The sequence below is a fragment of the Mirounga angustirostris genome, unplaced genomic scaffold (assembly GCF_029215605.1).
Source record: "Mirounga angustirostris isolate CCGP_5_RB_7025 unplaced genomic scaffold, mMirAng1.0.hap1 SCAF_1, whole genome shotgun sequence".
Classification (NCBI taxonomy): Eukaryota; Metazoa; Chordata; class Mammalia; order Carnivora; family Phocidae; genus Mirounga; species Mirounga angustirostris.
The window spans coordinates 212,581,131-212,600,880 of record NW_026991709.1 but is presented as its reverse complement, the minus strand read 5'-3'; the positions used below and the strand labels follow the sequence as shown (position 1 = coordinate 212,600,880).

At 58.8% G+C, this 19,750-nt stretch overlaps 1 protein-coding gene across 1 annotated transcript in view; it reads right to left on the bottom strand.

The window, feature by feature from the left end:
* SEMA6B (semaphorin 6B) overlaps positions 1 to 11,756 on the bottom strand; it is a 28,016-nt gene extending 16,260 nt beyond the window's left edge. The window contains exon 1 of the mRNA XM_064573012.1: positions 11,571 to 11,756. The gene's annotated coding sequence lies outside the window, so the exon portion shown is untranslated. The remainder of the gene's footprint in view (positions 1 to 11,570) is intronic.
* Between the last annotated feature and the right edge of the window lie 7,994 nt (positions 11,757 to 19,750).

The following is a 19,750-nucleotide window of genomic DNA, read 5'->3' as shown; positions in this document are numbered from 1 at the left end:
GCGCCAGCCCCCATCCAGGAGGCCTCATGCTGTGGCAGGGACTCTCTGCTGGAACCCCGACCATCACTCCAACTCTTGGCACACGGTCCCATTGTACAGATGAGAAGACTGAGGCAGAGGTAGAAATCCCTCAAAGCCACCCTACTTTACTTCTCAGGTCCTCAGGTGGCCCCTGGACCGGACCGTCTTCCTGTCTTCCCTGCACCTCAGTTACCCTAACTTTGACATAGGCTCCAGTTTCCTTCTGGAAAACCTCCCACCTGGCCCTTCTTCAGGCCAACGTGTCTGGGCTACCCTTGGCCATGGGACTTCAGTATAAATTTTAGGATCAGCTGGTAAGTTCCAAACGACAGATAAAACATAAAGCCTGTCGGGGTTTTCACCAGAGCGGCGCTGAACGGATGGATCAGGCTGACCTCCTGACTGGCAGCTGGTGCTCCCGGCCCCCAGCTGGAGCCTGCTCTGGCACTCCGGCCTCAGCTGGCCGCTCAGGCCGCGCCTGGGAGTCCTCCCCCAGCTCCCCCCAACACCCGGCCCCCCAGCCTCATTCCCTCACCCTCATGCCCAATGCCAGCAAGTCCTGTGGGCTCTGCATTCAAGTTTATCCAGAATCCTCACTCCTTTCCAGTCCGTTCCTGGTCAGCCCCCATCGTCCCTCGCCCAGACCCACGCAGTCCCCTCCACCCTGGTCCCAGGCTGCCGCCTTCATCCCCTCCACCGTCCATCCTCCCCGCAGCGGCCACCAGAGGGCGCCTGTGAGCAGTCGAGTCAGCTCGGCCCTCCTCTGCCCACAGCCCTCCACGGCTCCCACCTCCCCGGGGGAAAGCCTCTTCCCTGCTGCCCCCAAGACCCGGCACGACTTGTCCCCAGCCCCCTCCCCGCCCTCACTTCCTCCCCATCTCCCCCTCGCCCACTCTGCTCCAGCCACACGGGCGCCCCCCAACAAGGCAGGTGCGGTCCTGCCCCAGGGCCCCAGGGCAGGATAACTGCATCTGTCCTTACTTCAGGTCTCCCCTGCAATGCCACATCTTCAGAGACAGCCCTCCCAGCGCTACCCCCCCCCCATACTCCAGGAGCCTCTACCCTTTCCACACACCGCTATGCCCCTCCCTACCCGGTATCACACTCTCAAAGTGTCCAATTTAGACCCTTTCTCCTCCGAATGTGGTCCTCAGACCAGCAGCATCAGCCTCACTTGGAGCCCTTAGCCCCCATGGGGCGCCTGCGTGGCTCAGGTGGTTGGGGGTCTGTCTGCCTTGGCTCAGGTCACGGTCTCCAGGTCCTGGGATCCAGCCCCACGTCGAGCCCCACAGCAGGCTCCCAGCTCAGCAGGGGGTCTGCTTCTCCCTCTCCCTCTGCCTCTCCCCCTGCTTGTGCTCTCTCAAATGAATAAATAAAATCTTAAAAAGAAAAAAAAAGAAATGCAGAGGCCCAAGCCCCACCCCAGGCCCACCAACCAGAGCCTGAACACAGTAAGAGCTCACAGGGATCAGCATGCACAACAATCTTTGTGCATGGGTACCCCCAAATAAAATAATCATCCACATATCAGCCTGTTCAGAGCCTGTCTGCACCCCCCGGGCAGGGAGCCCTGTGACGGCAGTCTGGGGTGTGTCTTGGTCAATGACGTGTCCCCACAGCATCTGGCACACCACTGGTGCTCAATAATGTCTTGTTGTAAGTGAATGAACTAAGCGTCAGCATCAGGAGCGGACTCCAGATCTGCCCTCCTCCCTGGTTCCACTTGGACGGTGTCCACAGGAGTGTGGGTCCCCCCGCCGCATGTCCACAGGCCCCGATGTCCACAGCACGTAATAGCCTCTGTGTGTTCACATGTATCCATAGATGCAACCACAGCACATGCGTGTGCCCCAGCCATGGCGGGCCGTCTGCACGTGGGTGCACACGCCCACGTGTCAGAGTTTATATACCCATCCCCCACATTAAGCTGCTGCCTGCCACCCCTGGCCATCAAACAGTTTCCGAGGACCTCAATTCCCCTGTGGGCACCAGGCCGGCCAACCCCGGGTCTAACCTTGTCGGTCTGTTGGGGAAACTGAGGCCCAGAATGCGGGCTGGACGGACAACACTATTAGCTGAAGAGCTCCAGGTTAGCGGCTTGGCCTCCAGCACCGCCCGGCTCAGGTTCAAATCCCGGCTCTGCGATCCGACGGGTCCCCCCACCCCTTCCGTGTGGGCCTTGGTCACCCCACCTATATGCATCAGGTGACTACAAGTCCAAACCTACAGTGTTGCCGACGGGAGGACATAATGTAGACCAGCGCCATCCAACAGAAAACTGCGCCCACACGTGTCCTTTCAGTTTCTGGGCAGCCACATTCAAAAGGGGAAATTCATTTTAATAATGTGTTTTATTTAACCCAATAGATCCAAAATACTGTTATTTCCACCAGTAATCAATGTAAAAATGATCAACGAGACATTTCGACATGCCATTTTTCGCATTTCATCTTCGGAATCTTGTATGTGTTTTACTTGTAGAGCATATCTCGATTCGGGCCAGCCACACGTGATTCAACAGCCACACGTAGCCAGTGGCCGCTGCTGCCGACAGCTCAGCTCCAGAAATAAGCCCAGAGCTAGGAAGGATTCCCCCATCCTCTCAGCCTGAGCAGGGAAGTTCTACCTTCGATCTGCCTTAAATCCCTCTTGCTTCCAGAGGCTCCCAGAAGCTAAAAGCCTGGGGGCTGGAGTTTTGGCCCCTCCTGGGGCCTGGGCATTTCCCGCTGGGGCTTTTGAGAATTTGGGCTTGAAGGGCAATGCCACTGTCCTCTCTGATCCCTCTCCCCCCAAGCAACTCTTGGCAAGCTCAGCCCACACCATGCTCAAAGGCCTGCAATGACTCCCTAGTACCCCACAGAAGAAAGAGCCGATTTCTGTGTGCTGACATTTAAGGATCCCTCCCACCCCGGGAATGACCTTAACCTTCACTTGCCTCCATCTCCTGCCAGGCATGCCCAGAATTCACCAGTCCCACATTCAGGTCTTTGCTCACGCTGTCCCCTCTGCCAGGGGGACGTCTTCAGCCTTCTCAAGGCCCAGCTTCTCCCCAGGACCCCCTCAATCACCCAGACATAGTCACCTTGCTTTTGCCCCTGGAAACCCCCCAGCCAACTCCTGCTCACCATCTATATCAGCTACATGTGGATGTCCCCTTCTCCAGGAAGCCTTCCTTGATTGCCCTGGCTGAGCCTCAGTGTCCCTGGGCTTCCCCAACCACCGTTCCTCTCTCACCTCCCCCCAACCTCACCAACCTGGGAGCTTCTGTGTCCAGCTCTGGCTCCCTGTACCTTACACCGGGAGCTGTCCATTCACTCCTTAAATGAGCAATTATTGTGTGCCTACTGTGTGCTAGGCACAGTTCCAGGCACGGGGACACGGCAGTGACCAAGACAGTGGCAAAGCCCTGCCCTTGTGGGGCCCCCACTCCACAGGGGGGACAGGGGGTATGCATGTTACCAAAAGACGGTAAGAATGGCAGGGGGTGGCAAAGGGGCTGCTCAGGTGTGGGGCTGGGGGGGCCCCTGGGGGAAGGACATTCCAGCTGCGGCCTGGGGATTGAGGAGGGAACAGCAGTGAGGATGTGGGGGAGGGTGCTCCACAAGGGCAAAGGCCTGGGGGCTGGAACTGTTCCAGGAGCAGTGGGAAGGTCCCAGCGGGTGGAGGGAGGCTGCCCTATCTCGAGAGAGGACCCCTGGGGTTCTCCCCCTTCTCCAGACCAGACACTGTGCCTCCTCCATAAATTAAGGCACCACACCAGGGCCCGGTACGCAGGTGTTTACTTGACGTGAAGTGGCCTCGGGCCGGCAGCTCAGCCTCTCTGGGTCCCTCTGGGCCACGGCAGGGGACTCAGTGACTCTGGGCCAGGCTCGGAGCCCCTGTTTCTCCATCTGCCATGGCCGGGATGGGGGCGGGATGCCCGTTTCCAGTTCCATAGAAGGAGCTGCTGTCAGCCTGACGGCCCCAGGATTCCAGCTCCGGGACCCGGTGTCCCCGGGGAGATCGAGTAACCCAGCCCGGCGGCCGGGCCCCTGCGCCTTCCAGGTCTAGTTACCAGCTCTGCTTACAGCTGCCCCCTCCAGCTGCCTCAGTCGCCCCCCGTGGCAGCCCAGTCGGGCTTCGGGGCTGTCTAGGAACTTGGCAAAGCTGCCAGAGGGAGTCCCTGGGGCCCTGGCCATGGAGGGGCTGGGGAGAGAGAGGCCCCCTCACCCTCCAAAGGCTGCTGGATGCCGGTTAACTCGTCCCTGGCCGGCCTGGGGGACAGCAGTGCCTCCTCCCGCTCCCGCCTCTGCAAATCGGGGCCTGCAACGCCGGCTCCTTGGCACGCAGTAGGCGCTCCAGATACCAGCCCGATGAGCGTCCCGCGAACAGTCCTTACTTGCAAAAGAGCCGCGAGGATGTGTTTATTCCGGACGTCCTGAGCACCTACTGTGCACCAGCATGCCAGGAGGGTCAGCCGTGACCAGGGTCGTGCACGTCAAGGGCTTGGCACAGAGCTGGGCTGACGGCAAACACTCAGTTCGTGCTGAGCGTCTCTTTGGAAGACGACCAGTGCTCAAGAGTTCCTGAGCCACCTTCCGCGTGCAGCCCACGGCGGCCCGGCGGAGCTGGGATCTAAGCTAAGATTGCACGAAGCCCCGTGCTGGGCCCAACCATTCACATGTATGAACTCATTTCCTGCCCACCCCAACCCAGTGAGGCAGAGACCAGCACCATCATCTGTTTCGTGGATGGAAAAACAGGCCCAGAGACGTGAAGCCACCTGGCCAAGGTCACACAGCACGGAAACGTGCGGCTGGAGTCCGAACCCAGGGCACTGGGTTATGCTGCCTCTTGCCAAGTGCCCATGAGGCGCCATCTGTCTAAGAGGCTGCACAGCCCAAAATGCACATTTGCGGATAAGCAAGCGGAGACCCAGAGAGAGGCTATCCTGTCCCCAGGCCACTCGGGGAGCCAGGGTGGGGAACAGGTGGGAGAGATAGGACCTCAAGAGGGGGGCCACGGACTGGCCCCCGGGGGCCCCAGGCCCAGATGGGGAGGGAGGGGGGCTCCTGGGTAATTAATTTTAATCACTGTTTGGAAATTGGGCCGCCAGGAGGCAAGTCAGACGCAGCAACTTGTAATTAGGAACGGGGGAGGGGGGGCTGCTTTCTCCACGATGCAGCGACCATTCTGAGAAAATTAAAGTGTCATTTATACTCAGTGGGTAATTAGAGGGCCCTGGAGGGGGCCGCCCGAGGGGCCTGGGGGCTCCTGGGGAATCCAGAGTGGGTCTGGGTCTGGGGCTGGGGGTGCGGACACCCACAGATTCCCAAGGGGGGAATTCTGGGTAGGCCTGGGGGCAGACAGACCCTGTCCTCAGCCCCAAGTTGAAGGAAATGCAGGGGAGCTGGGCCCTGCTCTTGGGGCCAGTTTTGGGGGACAGAGGGGAGTAAGGCTTGGCTCTAGGGGGCTCCACTTTAGGGAGGACAAAGAGATCTGGTTCTTGCCCTTGGGGTCCAAAAAGACAGCGAGCCCGGTCCTCCTTTCTTGGGATTCTGGGAGCCCTCCCTCCTCTCCCCCAGGTTGATCCCTCCAGATTCCTCCAGTCACCCTGCCCCTCCCCCAGAGGCCATGTGTGGGAGGCCACAGGGATCCCCAAGTGCGAGGGGACCAGAAGGGCAGTTCTGCAAGGGGACACCACTAAGAGATGCTGGGCGGGAAGCAGGCAGGGCTGTGCTAAGTGTTGCTGGGAACAGAAGACCTGGCAAATGAACTTAAAGAAGACAAAGGCGGGAGATAGGTCCTAGGGGACGGCCCTGGGGTCAGAGTGGACCACAAGTCCTGGTGAGTCAGGGCTCAGGAATGGCAGAGATGTTGGCAGAGTGACGTGGACTCTGGGGGATGGGGCATGAGAACTGTGCAACAGTGGAGAAAAAATAGTGAGGGCCAGAGGCCCCTGTTTTCTGGGTGACCTCAGGGAATTTGCCACCCCAATCTGTGCCTCATTTCTCCTCAGAGCCTGGGGCTCAGACCTTCAAAGGGGAATGGCAGCAAATACTCAGGGGCATCTAGTTTTCTAAGCTCTGTGCTGTGGGCCTTACAGAAAGTACTAGTGGGGTAGGTGGGAAGGGTTCTTCTTACCATTTTATGGTTGAAGAAACAGGCCCAGAGTGGGTGAGTGACAGGCCCGAGTTTGCACAGCCAGGAAATGGCCAAGCTGGACTCAAACCCAGGCCATATGGTCTAGACACTACACTCTTAACCACAGTACTCCCTACGCCTTAGAGAAAGGGGCCTTGTTTCTCTCCACATCCTTCTGTAAGAAGTCCCAGATCTACCCCATCCACCAACTTCTTTCCCCCTCCCCTGCCTCAGCTAGGCTGGACCCCATCATTGCTCATCTGGACCAGCACGGAGGCCTCAGCCCTGGTCTCCCAGCTCTGGCCCTTGCTGCCCGCAGACTATCCTCCCTACAGCAGCCATAAGAGGTCTGTGAGCCCTGGGTCAGGTGCTGCCACCTTGGCCCACAGCCCTCTGGGGTTCAAGCCTCACTTGGGTAAAAGTCCAAGTCTTCCTCTGAGGCCCCCAAGGCCCTGCAAGACCTGCTCCTCCTTCCCTCTCTAACCCTCACTCACTCTGCTCCAGCCATGCAGGCCTCCAATGTATACAATGCACCTGGCAGGGTCCTGCCCCAGGGCCTTTGCACTGCCTCTACCCTCTTCCTGGAATGCTCTTCCTCCAGATCTCCACATGACTGGCTCCATCCCATTTTCCAGGTCTCAGCTCAGTTGCCACCTCCTCAGAGACACGCTCTTTGACACCATCAGCTAAAACAGCCCCGCCCTCCTCAGCTACACGATCCAGTATTACTGTCTTCAGGAAAACTTATTATACTTGATTTACTCTATTTCCCTAGTTGGTATCCATGTCCCCACCTGGATGTGAGGTCAACAAAGGCACGGCCCAGTCTGCCTTGGTCATTGCCGGGTACCCAGAACCTAGCACCTAGTAGATAGACAGACACCTATTAAATATCTGTCACCTCATGAAGTGAGAGCAAAGACCACACAGCTCCAAATGAGATCAGAGCCAGAGGCCACAAAGTTTCTGCTTCTCAAAGTTATTCTTTTTTTCTGGAGTAAGAAAAACAACAGGACTATGCCTAGCATGTTGCCTGTGTCCTCTTCTTTAAATGTTCAACCCTAAGGGAGAGAAAATAGCATCTATGCTTTAAAAATGGGTAAATTGAGTCTCAAGGAGGGGGCATGAGTGCATGAGTGAATGAGCAAAGATACGGACTCAAACCCACGTAAGTCTGATCCAAGTGGGCAATCTCTACGGGCAATAATTCAGTGAGGCTGTCTCAACTGCCCAGGGGCTCTGACCCCTTGGCCTCTGGGAAAAGTTCTAAAACTATCAAAATATGTAGCCGACCCCACTGTGAACTCCTACACATCCATCATTTCCCCAGCTTCAGTGCCCCGCCTTTGTTCATCTTCTCTGATCCACTGGGCAGAGACCAACTTTCCCCAGCCCCATTTGCTCCTTACGCCTGGACTCTGACTCCATGTAGCAGAGAGGGCCAGGGCCTGCCTGTTTCCCCTTCTCCAGCCTGGAAGCCCCTTGAGGGCCAACTAAACACCTGAGCTAAAGCCTTTTTCTCTGGGATCCCAGTGTCACCTAGCATGGGGCACGGCACACAGGGGCCAACAGGAGCTTTTGCTGAGTGACTGATCTCCCCAGCTGCCCTGGACCAGATCTCCCCCAGGGCCCCTCTTAGAACCCATAATCCTCTTCTGGGTTCCTGCAGTTAGGAAGTCCTCCCCTAGGTCTGCCCTTGGAAAGCAGGCTCCGCCAGGGCCAATGTGCATCCTGGGAAATGTAGTCCTCGCTAGCCTGGGCCTCCTCCCAGCAGGCCCTGGTGCAGCCACCAGTGAAGGGTCATGAAGGGGGGCTGGTGGGGCGCCGTATCCCTGCCCAGAAGAATGGAAGAGGGGTCTCCAGCCTCTTAAGTCACCTCTGTGGCACATTCTAATGCCTGTCACTTTACGTGGACATCCCCAAAGGCCAGGCGACAGACAACCGTGATAATGAGAGAGTACATGGCTCAGGTCCAGACCGATCAGGACACACACTGAACCTGGCTCTGGTGGGCCAAACCTGCGCTGTGTCTAGGGTGCGGGGGTCGGTCTAGGGTGGGTCTAGGATGGGTAATTCATCCACAGGATGTGGGGCAGATGGCTGGGGCCTGAGTCCGGGGCTGCTTGGCGCCTCCATTTCCCTACTTCTGCTCAATGGGGCCACACTCACAGTCAGCCCTCATCACTGCTGGGTCTTCCAGGAATCAGACTGAGTATCCCCAGCCCCTTAAATGGCTTAGAGTTTCAGAATCACAGTATCTTAAATATTATAGTTCAAAACCCCCACAGTACCTGGAAATTTAGAAGAAATTTGGGGGATCGCCTGGGCCCTGACCAATATCAGAATTATTTTTCCAGGATTCTGGAAAGATGGCTATCAACCTCACTTGCCTGCCTCCCGGGACAGGCCACTCACTACCACTCCAAGCAGCTCACTGGGTTTCCAGGAGCCTGTCTCCTGGTAGCTACCCTTCCTTTCGGCTGCTCAAGATCCAAAACGTTGCCCATTCCCTCCCCTGCTCTAAAACCTTCCGTGGCTCCTAACTGCCCTTGGGATAAAGCCCAAGCTCAACTTGGCATTCTTGGACCCTCTCCAACTCTCAGGCCTAATTGCTCTTTATCTCCCACCCCTAAAATAGTCCAGCCACTCAGGGCTCCCCAACACACCCTGCCGTGGCTATTCTTGCCGCTCACTCCCTCTACTTCGAATCCCTGTCCTCCTCTTCTCCTGGGATCATCCTTCCTGTCCCTCCAGTCCCAATGCCAGCACCCCCTCCTCCAGGCAGTCCTCCCTGATTCCATCTGTCCTGACCCTGGCTGAGGCCTCTCTGGACACCCCAGCATCTTCTGACAAAGGGCCAGGCATGCAGGACGGGCCCCACCCCAGGGTCAGCCAGAGATACCACTTTCCCAGGAGACGGGAGCGACCGGCATGTCCTTCAGCCTCCAGGGACCCAGCTCACCTGTCCTGCGGGCTGACGTCAGGGTCACCTTTCCAAGGACAGTTTGATTTCTATCTTCCAGGTCCAGCCCCATGTAACCCCAGCAACTCCTGTCTCAAGCCCTGGGCAGCCACTGCAGATGACAAACCCTCCTACAGCCTGTCTCCAGCACCTTCCTTGCCCAGTGGACAAAGGCGGACACAAAACCTAGAGGAGGAGGGGCCCCTGCCAGGTAAGCAATACCTCCGCTCAGAGACACTGTCTCACCTCAAAGCAGAGGAGGCGACAGGACCCGGAGGAGCCGTGGGTGCTCAACCCCAGCAGAAGGTAGGCAGGAACTGGAGGGAGAGTGGAGAGGTACAAATCCAGGGCATTCTTATGTGACCTCTCTTTGCCTCATCTCCCTCCACTCAGGCCCTAAACCCAAAGATTGCCTCCTGGGGAGATGGCAACCCAGAGAGGACTAGACACCTGTCTGAGGTCACACAGCTGTGGCCCTCTTAGCCCCAGCTCTTTCTTCTACACCGAATTTTTTTCTTTTGGAGAGGGCTGGGGCACTGGAAGCTCCAGGCCCAAATTTCCACACAGCCCAGAGTGGACAGGGTGGTGGTGGGTCCAGGGTAACCTTTGGGAGGACTCCTGGGTTTCAGCTGATGTGGCAGCTCCTTTCCCCCTTAACCCTGTCTAGCAACCTCAGGAAAGGAGAGGTCTGGCTTCCCTCTTTGCCCACTCTGCCAATTTCTTGGGCCTCAGTTTCTCCATCTACTCTTGGGAACAGGCCAGTTCACATGCCATTTGAATGAAGCTTTTGCCAGGCCACCACCTACCCAGTATTCAAGGGATCTCCTATGGGCCACAGTGACCTCCCAACCAACTTCCCAGAGAGCTTAGGACCCCCTCCCAGGTGGGCCCTGGACCCACTGGTGAGCCCCAGCCATCTCCCCACATGCTGTACTCATTCTAAATAGAGTTTAGAGCCACTGTCCAGATACATCCCCAAATTCACCCCTGAATAGCGTCTACTAGGATTTGGGAAAGAGGCTGGGTGGGGGAGAGCCCATGGAGGAGGGGATGCTCCAGCCAGTGGACTCCTTGAGAAGCTGAGGGAACCCAGAGAAACATGAAGAAATGCAGTTTTGTAAATGGGGTGAGGGGGTCTCTTCTGTTGGCGCAGCCATCAGCCACCGTCCCGCTTTCCTCCTTGAGCCCAAACCCAGATCCCCAAAGCTTGAAGGTCCCTTCTTCTAACTCCAAGCCTCAGTTCCCCTCCAGTATGCGGGTCAAAGATGACAACCTCCGGGGTGGGGGGTGTGGGGGGAAGGGGCAGGGAGGGTAGGATGCCAAAGACCTCAGCCAGAGAGGACCAAATAGGGGCTGAGGGTCTGTGAATCGCCTCCAGCCCCAGGACTCTTGCAAATACTCCCAGCTCCAGCATCTACCGGGGCAGGGGTGGGGGGTGGTTCCTACAGCAGCGCCCCCTCTGGGAGGTGCCCTAAACTCGGAGGGCGCCCGCAGGCGGAGAGCAGGGCGGAGAGGGGGGGCACGTGACCCCCGCCCCGGGGACCAATCAGCGTCCGCAGGAGGGGGGCCACACTCGGCGCCCCCCACCTCTCCCGGCGCGCTCGGAGAGAGACGCTTTCTTTGTCCCTTTGTCAGCTCTCGGGGGGCCCCGAACCCCCAGGCCCCCACTGCAACGGGGGGATCCGGACAGGCTGGCTCTCTCCCCCCACCGCGGCCCCTCCCCCGCGGCCCGGGCCCTGGACTCTTTCTGGGCCGGGCGTGCGGCAGGAGAGGGCTCAGCGGCGCCCAAGGTGCGGCGGCTGGACCGCCGAGTGGGGTGGAGGGGCCTCACCGGGCCAGGACCACCGCACCGGTCCCGGGTCCGCCTCGACTTAGCTCTCAGGGCTCCGCCCCCCAGCACCCCCCCCCCACCCCCGGCCAGCAGGCCCCTGCCGGCCCCGAACCCCCCACCTGGGCCCAAATCCAGCTCCCCAGCGGCGCAGCCGCGAGCCCCGTTATTGTGCCTCCCACGGCCCCCCCGGACAAAGTCTCCACCCGCTGCGGTGCCGACAGAACCCCCATTATAGCTCCACATACAGGCCCCCAGGCAACAATCCAGGCCCCCCCAGCTGCGGTGCCATTAGACTCCCCCATTATGGTGCTTCATTCAGCGCCCCAGGCCCAAATCCAGCCCCTTCAAAGCGATGCTACTGGACCCCCACTACACCGTTCCATACAGTGGCCCCCCCTAAAATCCAGCCCCCTCCCCAGTTGCGTCGCTGACAGATCCTCCCGCGATAGCGCTCCACAAACCCCCTCGCCGGCCAAATCCATCCCCCTCCCGGCGGCGGGGCCCTCCGGCCCCCATCCTAGCGCCTGACCCGGCCGCCCCGGCCGACGATTCAGCCCCCCAGCTGCGTGCCGACAGACACCCCGGGACTGCGCCGCCCCCAGCCCCCTCTCGCAGACGCCCCGGGGCGCTTACCTCGGAGCCGCCGCGCCGCGAGTGCGCGGGAGGGAGCGCGAGGGCGGGAGGGCGCGGGCGGGGGGGGGGTCCGTGCGCGCACCTGTCCCGGCCCGGCCGGCTCAGCCGGGCATCCCGCGCGGGGAGGGGGCTGGGGGCGCGCGCTCTCCCCGCCCCCGGCCCGCGGCGCCTCGCTGGGGGAGGGGGCTCAGCCCCGGCCCCCCGCGCGCTGGCGTCGGCTCCGGGGGGGGCGCTGCGCGGCGGCCGGACCCGGGGCACGCCGCGGCCGCATCTCCTCCGCCCGCCGCGGCCGCCGCTGCGACTCGCGGCTCCGCCACCTCCGCCCCCCCTCGGGCACCCCCCTCCCTTAAAGCCGGGCCAGAGCCACGCAAAACCCGGCCCGGAGCCACGGCGGCGCGGAACGGGGGAAGGAGCCGGGTGGGCGGCAGGAGGCGCTGGAGGCGGAGGTGGGGGTGGGGGAGGGACCCAAGAGGAGGCACCCTGCTTTTGTCTAGGTGGGGGGCCTAATTGGGCCCCGCCCCGACTTCCTGGTCTCATCCACGCTGGCCAGACTCGCATCCCCAGGATCCATCCCCAAGCAGACCCAAGGGGATGATGGAGATGATGCGGCGTCATGAACCCCTTGGTCTACATGGCCCCTTTCATATATGAGGTCATTTATTCGATCCACGAGCATTATGTTTAACAACACTCGATGGACACGTGAGGAAATTGAGGCACAGGAAGGCGTCTTGTCCAAGGTCACTCAGAAATTGTCAGATTTGAAGCTAGGCAAGCGGGCTGCAGGGATCACCCCATAGGGCCTGGTCCAGGGGGGGCTCCCAGAGGGCTGCAGGCCTCTCTGAGCCAGTGGGGAGCCCTCCTGGCCCCTTCCTTTGGGACTCCAAGACAAACCGGTCTTCAGGTTTGGGAGAACTCCCTGTAACCCCTCTGACCCTCTGCGACCTTAGGAGAGCAAGAGAACCTCTCAGAGCCTCAGCGGTATTCTGGGTCCAAAGCACCTCCTGACATGAGCGTGACGTGTATGCAGACGTCTTCCCCACTGGGCTGTGGGCTGTCCTGGTCCCTCCAGCATCTCCAGTACACAGTAGGTGCTCAACAAATGCTTTACTATTATGTATTTATCTAGTGACGCTTCTTGCACACACACTGCACGCTGGGTGTCTTCTCAATAAATCATCTCATTCATTCCTCATGGAAGCCCCCCCCCCCCCCGAGGCTGCCCTCGATGGGACGCTTGAGGGGCAGAGAGGTCGAGGAGCTTGCCTGAGGTCACCGATGGATGGGAAGAAAGCATGAGCCCTCTTACCGCTGACTACTGAGCACTTTTTAGGTAGGCCCTACCCACTTCGTCCCATCCATGGCTCCCAGCAGGCTGGCGGGCTCAGACAGGGCATGTGGCTTCCCATTGGCCATGCGCACAGCATGAAGTGGGGATCAGACTTTGAACCTTACTCCTCAGGATACACTGGATCCTGGGCAACCTTCAGCCTCCCTGGCTTCTGTGGAGATAATCCAGTTCTTCCAGGCCCCAGGCATCAGCCAGGGGCCGGCCGGGACAACAAACCTCCGAAGGCAGCTAGGCCTTCCTGCTAGTGGTTTTGCCCTGACCGGCTTTCCGGCTGAGCCACCGTCCCAGACAAATCAGCCAGCACCTGCTCCCCACCAGTCCCTACCCCTGTGTCCTGCCCACCTGGGAAGATGGAGGCCTGCCTGACCAGGGTGGGGCTAAGTCCAGCCCCTCAGCTTGGTGCCCAGGCTCTGAGGCCTCTTCTCACCTCCACACCAGCACTCATGCTGTGCCCACCCCCCCATCCCCCGGCATGCCCTCCCTTGCCCGTGGCCTTGGCCAGACCGGACTCCTTTGCAATCTATTCCTTCAACAAACGTTTATTGGACACCCACTGGATGCCAGACCCTGGTCTGAGCAGTCAGAAAGACCAACTGACTCGCTACCTTCACCCTAGCAGGGTCATAGAAGAACCAGGGCTGCAGAATGGAAGGTCCAGGTAGAGGCTGAGATTGCTGGGGGCACGGGGACTGAGTGAGGACCACGGGGAGGTGATTTGGGGGCCATAGAAGGACCATAGATAGATCTGGCAAAGCACATGGGGTGCGGGGCGGTGGGGTGGGAAGGTTATACTAGGCAGAGGGGCCTGCTTGGGACAAAGGCCCTGAAGGAGGCCCCACCCCCGCAGGCCGGCTCAGCTGCCACCCAGGCTTGGGAGGACATGAATGGGTCTTTCATGCCCTGGACCAGGGCAAGGTCAGGCCGGGCTGCTCCCTTCCCCCCAGCCCTGGGCTCCTGACTGTCTGAGCCCTGACCTGGAGGGGGTGGCAGGAAGTTCACAGTTTGCCCTCGGGGAGAGCTAGGGAGGCCCAGGGAGGGGAAGAGCCTCGCCCGAGGTCACCAGCGCCAGCAACACCCTCCTAATTGTATTAGTCTGAGCAAAGCCTGCCCCTCTAGGCCTCAGTTTCCCCTCCAGAGCAGCCGGGTTGAGCGCGCGGCGCTCCCGTCCTGCTCCGACCCTGGCGGAATCCAGTGCGGGTTTTGCCGGCGCCCGCGTCCGCCGACACCTTCTTCCCAGCGCGGCCGGGCTGCGGCCCCGGGTCCGAGGGGGCCTGGGGGGATCCGAGGGGCCCTGGCGGCCTTGGGGGCCGCGGGATGGGCTGAGGCTGAGCCTGGCCTGGTGCCTGGCGCCTGCGGGGAAGGGAAACCCCGCCCGGCTGCCTGTGCGCCCCCTCTGAGCGCTCCCCGCCTCGGCGCCCTGCTGTGTGACTCCCGCGGGTCTCTGCCCCTCTCTGGGCCGCGCTGGAGCCGGGCCGGAGGGCGGCGTCTCAGAGAGGTCGCCTGGGTCCCGTTCCCTCCCTGGCGGGCCCCAGCCTGGTTTTCCCTAACCAGGTGCGGGCCCTCTTTTAAGCCCAGGTTAGGGGGTCGTCGCTGCCGGGTCGCGCCCCTAGTAGCGGCTCGGGCCTGGGAATCCCCTGGGGGCTCGGAAAGGGCAGCTCCGATTGGCTGAGGTTGCGTGTGACGTCAGGGCCTCCCCGACGCCCCCTCCCCCAGAGGCACGTGGGGGTGGCCGCGGCAGGGGAGGGGCCCGGGGTCCGGGCGGATTTGGGGTGTCCCCCCAGCCTGAGGCGGCAGCTGGGCAGCGCAGACGCGATTCTCCTCGGACAGATTTTTCCCCAGTCCCATATCCCCCTCCGGCCCCCCCCAGAACGGCAGCTGCTCAGGCGGCAGATGCGCCGGCTAAATCCGCCCAGCTGGTCCCTCCGCCGAGCTAACCGCCTAGAACCCATTGTGGGTGGGTAGGGTGTGTGTGTGTGTGTGTGTGTGTGTGTCTGCGTGTGCGTCTGCGCGCGCGTGTGTGTGCACAGACGCGCGCCTGGGGGGGGGGGCATGGCCCTGCCCCTGCCCTGCCCCTTGCCCTTTGACCCCTGCCTCCTCGCAGGGCGGGGTGGGGGGGCTCCTCTTGTGGACCCTTCCCCAAGTTCAAATACCCTCCTGGAGCTCTTGAAGGATTTGGGAGACCTGGTGCCCAGAGAGGGTGTGGCCCTTTCCAAAGACCACACAACACCCCTGGGCCTGTGGTCCAGGAAATGCCCCATGCCGGGCATGCATTAATAATTATAACCGTTTATCCAGGATTCTAAAGCACAGATACTATTATCCCATTTTCAGGTGTGGAAACAGGCCTGGAGAGAAATGTCTTGTGGCTCACATAGCCAGGGAATGGAGCTGGAATTTGAACCCCATGCTTTTAATAATTTCCAGGGGCTCAGGGACCCCTTAGCTTGGTAGGCTCTTAAGGCAAGTGACTTGGGGTCATTCACTTGAGTGGCTGGGGTCTTGATGGCCACCCCTGCCCTGTGTTTTGGGCCTCTCTGAGCCTGGCACAGACCCTTCCTCCTTCGCTTCTTCAGCCCCATTGGGTGCCGCTCTCATCTGGAAGTACTGAGGATCCAGGGGGTCTTCCTGAAGGAAGAGGAGGTGGCTCCACTCTGAAATGTTGAGGGGTGTAGCTGTCAAGGGCTTGAGAGTGCTTCGAATATGTAGTTTTATACCCAGCCTGTCCTGCCTCCAGGCCTTTGCACTTGCAGTTCTCTCCATCTGGAATGTTGTCCCCACTGATTTCCAGCATGACCTACCCTCCACCCTTCAGGTCTCATGCAAATGTCACCTCCACAGTGACAGCTGCGCCATCCCTCTCTGTCCTCTTACCCTGCTTTGGTTTTCTTCATTTTATTTGTCACAACCAAGTATTGTACACTGATCCCCCCACAGCACTGTTTTGTTTCCTGCTGAATCCCCATTGCCTAGAACACTGCCTAGCACCCAGTAGGTACTCCATAAATGCTTGTTATCCGGAGATCTCAGAGATATGGGCACGAATAGAGGGCTGGAGGGTAGAGGGCAGCCATGGGGAAGGTGCATATGGTAGTTCAGTCTTGGTGTGTATATAGGAGCCTGGGCCATGACCCTGGTCTGTGCTCCCTGCATCCAAAAGTGCCCTCCCAGACCCCACCTCCTTCTGCCCTTCCCCCACACCAACCTCCTCCTTCCTCCCTATTCCTCCAAAAGTCCTTCCTGCCTCAGGACCTTTGCACAGGCTGTGCCTACTGCCTGGTGGAGGGAGATACTCTTCCCCTAGATCTATGAATGGCTTTGTCCCTCACCTCGTCCCTCACCTACTCAGGTCTCAACTTAAATGTTCACCCCAACATGTCTCCATCTAAATAGTCACCACTCTTGGGGGACCTGGCTGGCTCAGCGGGTAGAGCATGTGACTCTTGATCTGGGGGTTGTGAGTTCGAGCCCCATGTTAGGTGTAGACATTACTTAAAAATAAATCAATAAAATAAAATGGAAATCCCACTGAAGGGGGAACCATAAAAAATAATAATTAAAAAACCACCACCCTTTTCTCTGTTGTGATTGCTTTGCTGTACTTTTTACTGATGGCATTTCTTTTTATCATTTATTTTATTCTCTTCCAACCCCACCCCCATTCCCTGCCAGTTAACTGTGCCAAGGAAGGGCAGGAGTCTGCCTTGGTCTCCACTGGGTCCCTGGGGGCTAGGACAGGGCCTGCCACACAGTAGGCACTCAACAAGCGTGTTGAACAGATGAATGAATGAATGGGGGCACCGACGAGCTCTCTGGAGTCTGTCCTTGTCACATGGAGGGGGGAACCAAGGTTCAGTAGGGAACCCAGGGTCATGTGGTTCCCTCAGTAGCAAAATAGGGCAATAGGAGGTCACCCCTTCAGGCTGGGGAGGGGTGCCCAGTGAAATAATAACTCAAGGAGCATTTATTAAGCATTTACGGTGTACATTGTAGGCTCTTTGCACGTTTTCAGCCAGGATGGGGATTTGAACCCAGGGCACCTGGTCTCAGAGTTTGTCTAAATCCTCCTCCCCCACAGAGGTTGTGTGCAAGGCCCCCGCACACAGTAGGCCTTCAGCCAGGCAGTCAGTGGGGAGTGGCTGAGGGCTGCCCAGCCTGACATCCCCTCTCCAGCCCCTTGCACCAGGGGCTGGGCTGACTGTGTCTGGTAGGAGCTAAAAGCGCCCTACACGGGCCCAGGAAACATTAGATAGAAGCAGCAGGATTCACTGCCTGATGTGCGAGGAAATTGGAGCAATTATAAGCACTTCCTCAGCTCAGAACCACTGAAATCCTCCCCCCAAAGGCCCAGGTGTGTTCTGGGCTGGCTCAGGTTGTCCCAGAACCCCCTCCCTGAAGGCCTCATGTGCAAATGAGGCAAGGGACACCTTGGTTCCCAGAAGTGGGAAGTGCGGAGGGAGGGATCCAGGAAGCTTTGAGCTCCCTGGGGTCTGTCCTTGGATATGGATAGAAAACAGGCACAGAGAGGGCTGAAGTACATGGTTCCTTGGGTGGAGGTGGGGGAGTGTCACATTCTCCCTGTTCAAAATCTGCCCTCCCCTGGCCTTTACATCCCAGCCTAGTGAACACACAGAGCTCCTTCCTCAGGGCCTTTGCACTTGCTGCTTCCTCTGCTTGGGAAGATGCTTGTGTGCCTGGCCAGTGTTTCTTTCTCCCAGAGACCTCTGACCATTTTGAGGGACAGGGCAACTCTTCTAATCCTGTTTTCTTTCCTCTAAAATCATCTCGTTAATCCATTTTTGAATCAATAATAGAGTGGTGAGCTGCCCTTCATCCAAAGCAAGCAAGCCAGTGGTGGAACAGGTGTGCTCTCTGCAGGAAATTGTGACCCACGTTACATCATGGATGAACCTGGAGGATGTTATGCTGAATGAAATAAGCCAGACACAGCTGGACACATCCCGCAGGACCCCACTCCCAGGAGGTCCCCAGAGGAGTCCTGTCCACAGAGACAGAGAGGAGAGGGTGGGAGCCAGGGCTGGGGCGGCGGGGCAGGGCGGGGGGGAAGTCTGTGCTTCATGGGGACAAAGTCTCAGTTTGGAGACATGGAAAGTTCTGGGAGTAGACGGATGGTGGGGGTGCTGCACGACAATATCAATGTGCTTAGTGCTTAATGCCATGGAATGGAACCCTTACAAATGGTCAAAACAATAAATATTACATCATGTACAGTTTACCACAATAAAAATAAAAGGAAAATCAAAACTGTTATGGAGAGAAAAAAAAACAGACGGCTACACTGGAGGATGCGTGTGAATGACCTCAGCTGGTGGCAATTCGGTCATTGCCACCAGGGCTCTCGACTCAGATGACACTGACATCAGAGTGTGGAGGTGTCATGGGTGGGCGCTGAGCTCACACTCCTTGCCCGTATTTCTCGTACTTCTCATACCCTTGCGCCCCATCCGGGGCCACCTCTGCTCTGGCCACAGGACCTCCACAGCCTTCGAGAAGCAGAGCTGAGCCCATGGGGCTTGCCCTGCATGGATCTATTTCTTCATCTAACTTTACTGAGCAGCTACTCTGTACCGGGCTCTCCTGGGCAGTGCTGGGGATACAGTGAGGACCGAGACAGAGCCAAGCCCTGTCCTGGCAGAGCACGGGGCTCAGGGCAGGACAAGATTCATTTATTTAACAAGTATTTATTGAGCACCTACTGGATGCCCAGCTTGTTCTAGTCATTGGGAGCGCAGCAAGGAACAGAACAGACGAGTCTCTGGCCTTGTGCAGCTGACGTTCCAATGGGGTTGACAGATGTGAAGCTGTATAAACAAGTGAAATCTATTCTGGGCCAGATGATGCTAAAGAGAAAAATTAAGCAAGGAAAGAAGATGTGGAGTGCTCATGGGGTGGGGTGGGAAGGATTTTAAACAGGTGGTCAGGGAAAGCCTCACAGAGGAGGTGACATCTGAGTGGAGACTCGAAGGAGGTGAGGGGAAAACTTGTGTAGGTATATAGAGGAAGAGTGTTCCATGTGGGGGGGGGGATAGTCAGTGCAAAGGCCCTGGGGCAGGACCATGACTGACCTGTTGGAGGAGCGTGTGGCTGGAGCAGCAGGACCTCAAGCCAGTGAGGGGGAAAGAGGGAGCAGGGAAGGGCGGGGAGGGAGTGGGGGCAGGTTGTGCAGGGCACTCTGTCCCTCAGGGACCACTTTTCCCCTGCCTCAGGGCCTTTGCCCATGCAGTTCCCTCCTCCTGCCTGCTGACTCCCTTCCTCCCAGACTCATGCCGCTAACTTCTCCTTCTTTCCCAACATAAATGTCTCAGCTTGAATCCTACCCACCCCAGACTGGGAGTCCCAGGGCATCTGGTTGTCCTTGTCAAGGCTCTTGGGCTTGGTCTCAGCCCCGCCCAGCACAGAACCCTGTGCAAAGCAGGCACTCAGTGAAGACAATGAGGTACAGGGCAAGGTCCAGGCAAGTGTCAGGGAGGCCTCTTTGCCTCCAGGGTCCCACAGAGCAAAGGGCCAGTTCTCATCCCAGCCCCGCCCTGGAATTGCCCTGTGGCCAGTGGCTCCCCTTGTCTGGCCTCAGTTTTCCCTTCCAGAAGATTCCAATAGGCCACGATGGAGGTGGAGGTAAGAAGGTGTCTCCTGTGATGCAAGCATGTGGTGGGGGTCAGGAGACCCCCACCACGCCCTCCCACATCACTGGCACTGCCCACTCCCCAGCTTCCAGTTCCCCTAGGCCAGTGGGGATTTGGGGGGAGGGGCAGGAAGTAAATAAGCATGTCATTTACATAAAACCTGCAGAATTAGCATAATGATTGCTGGA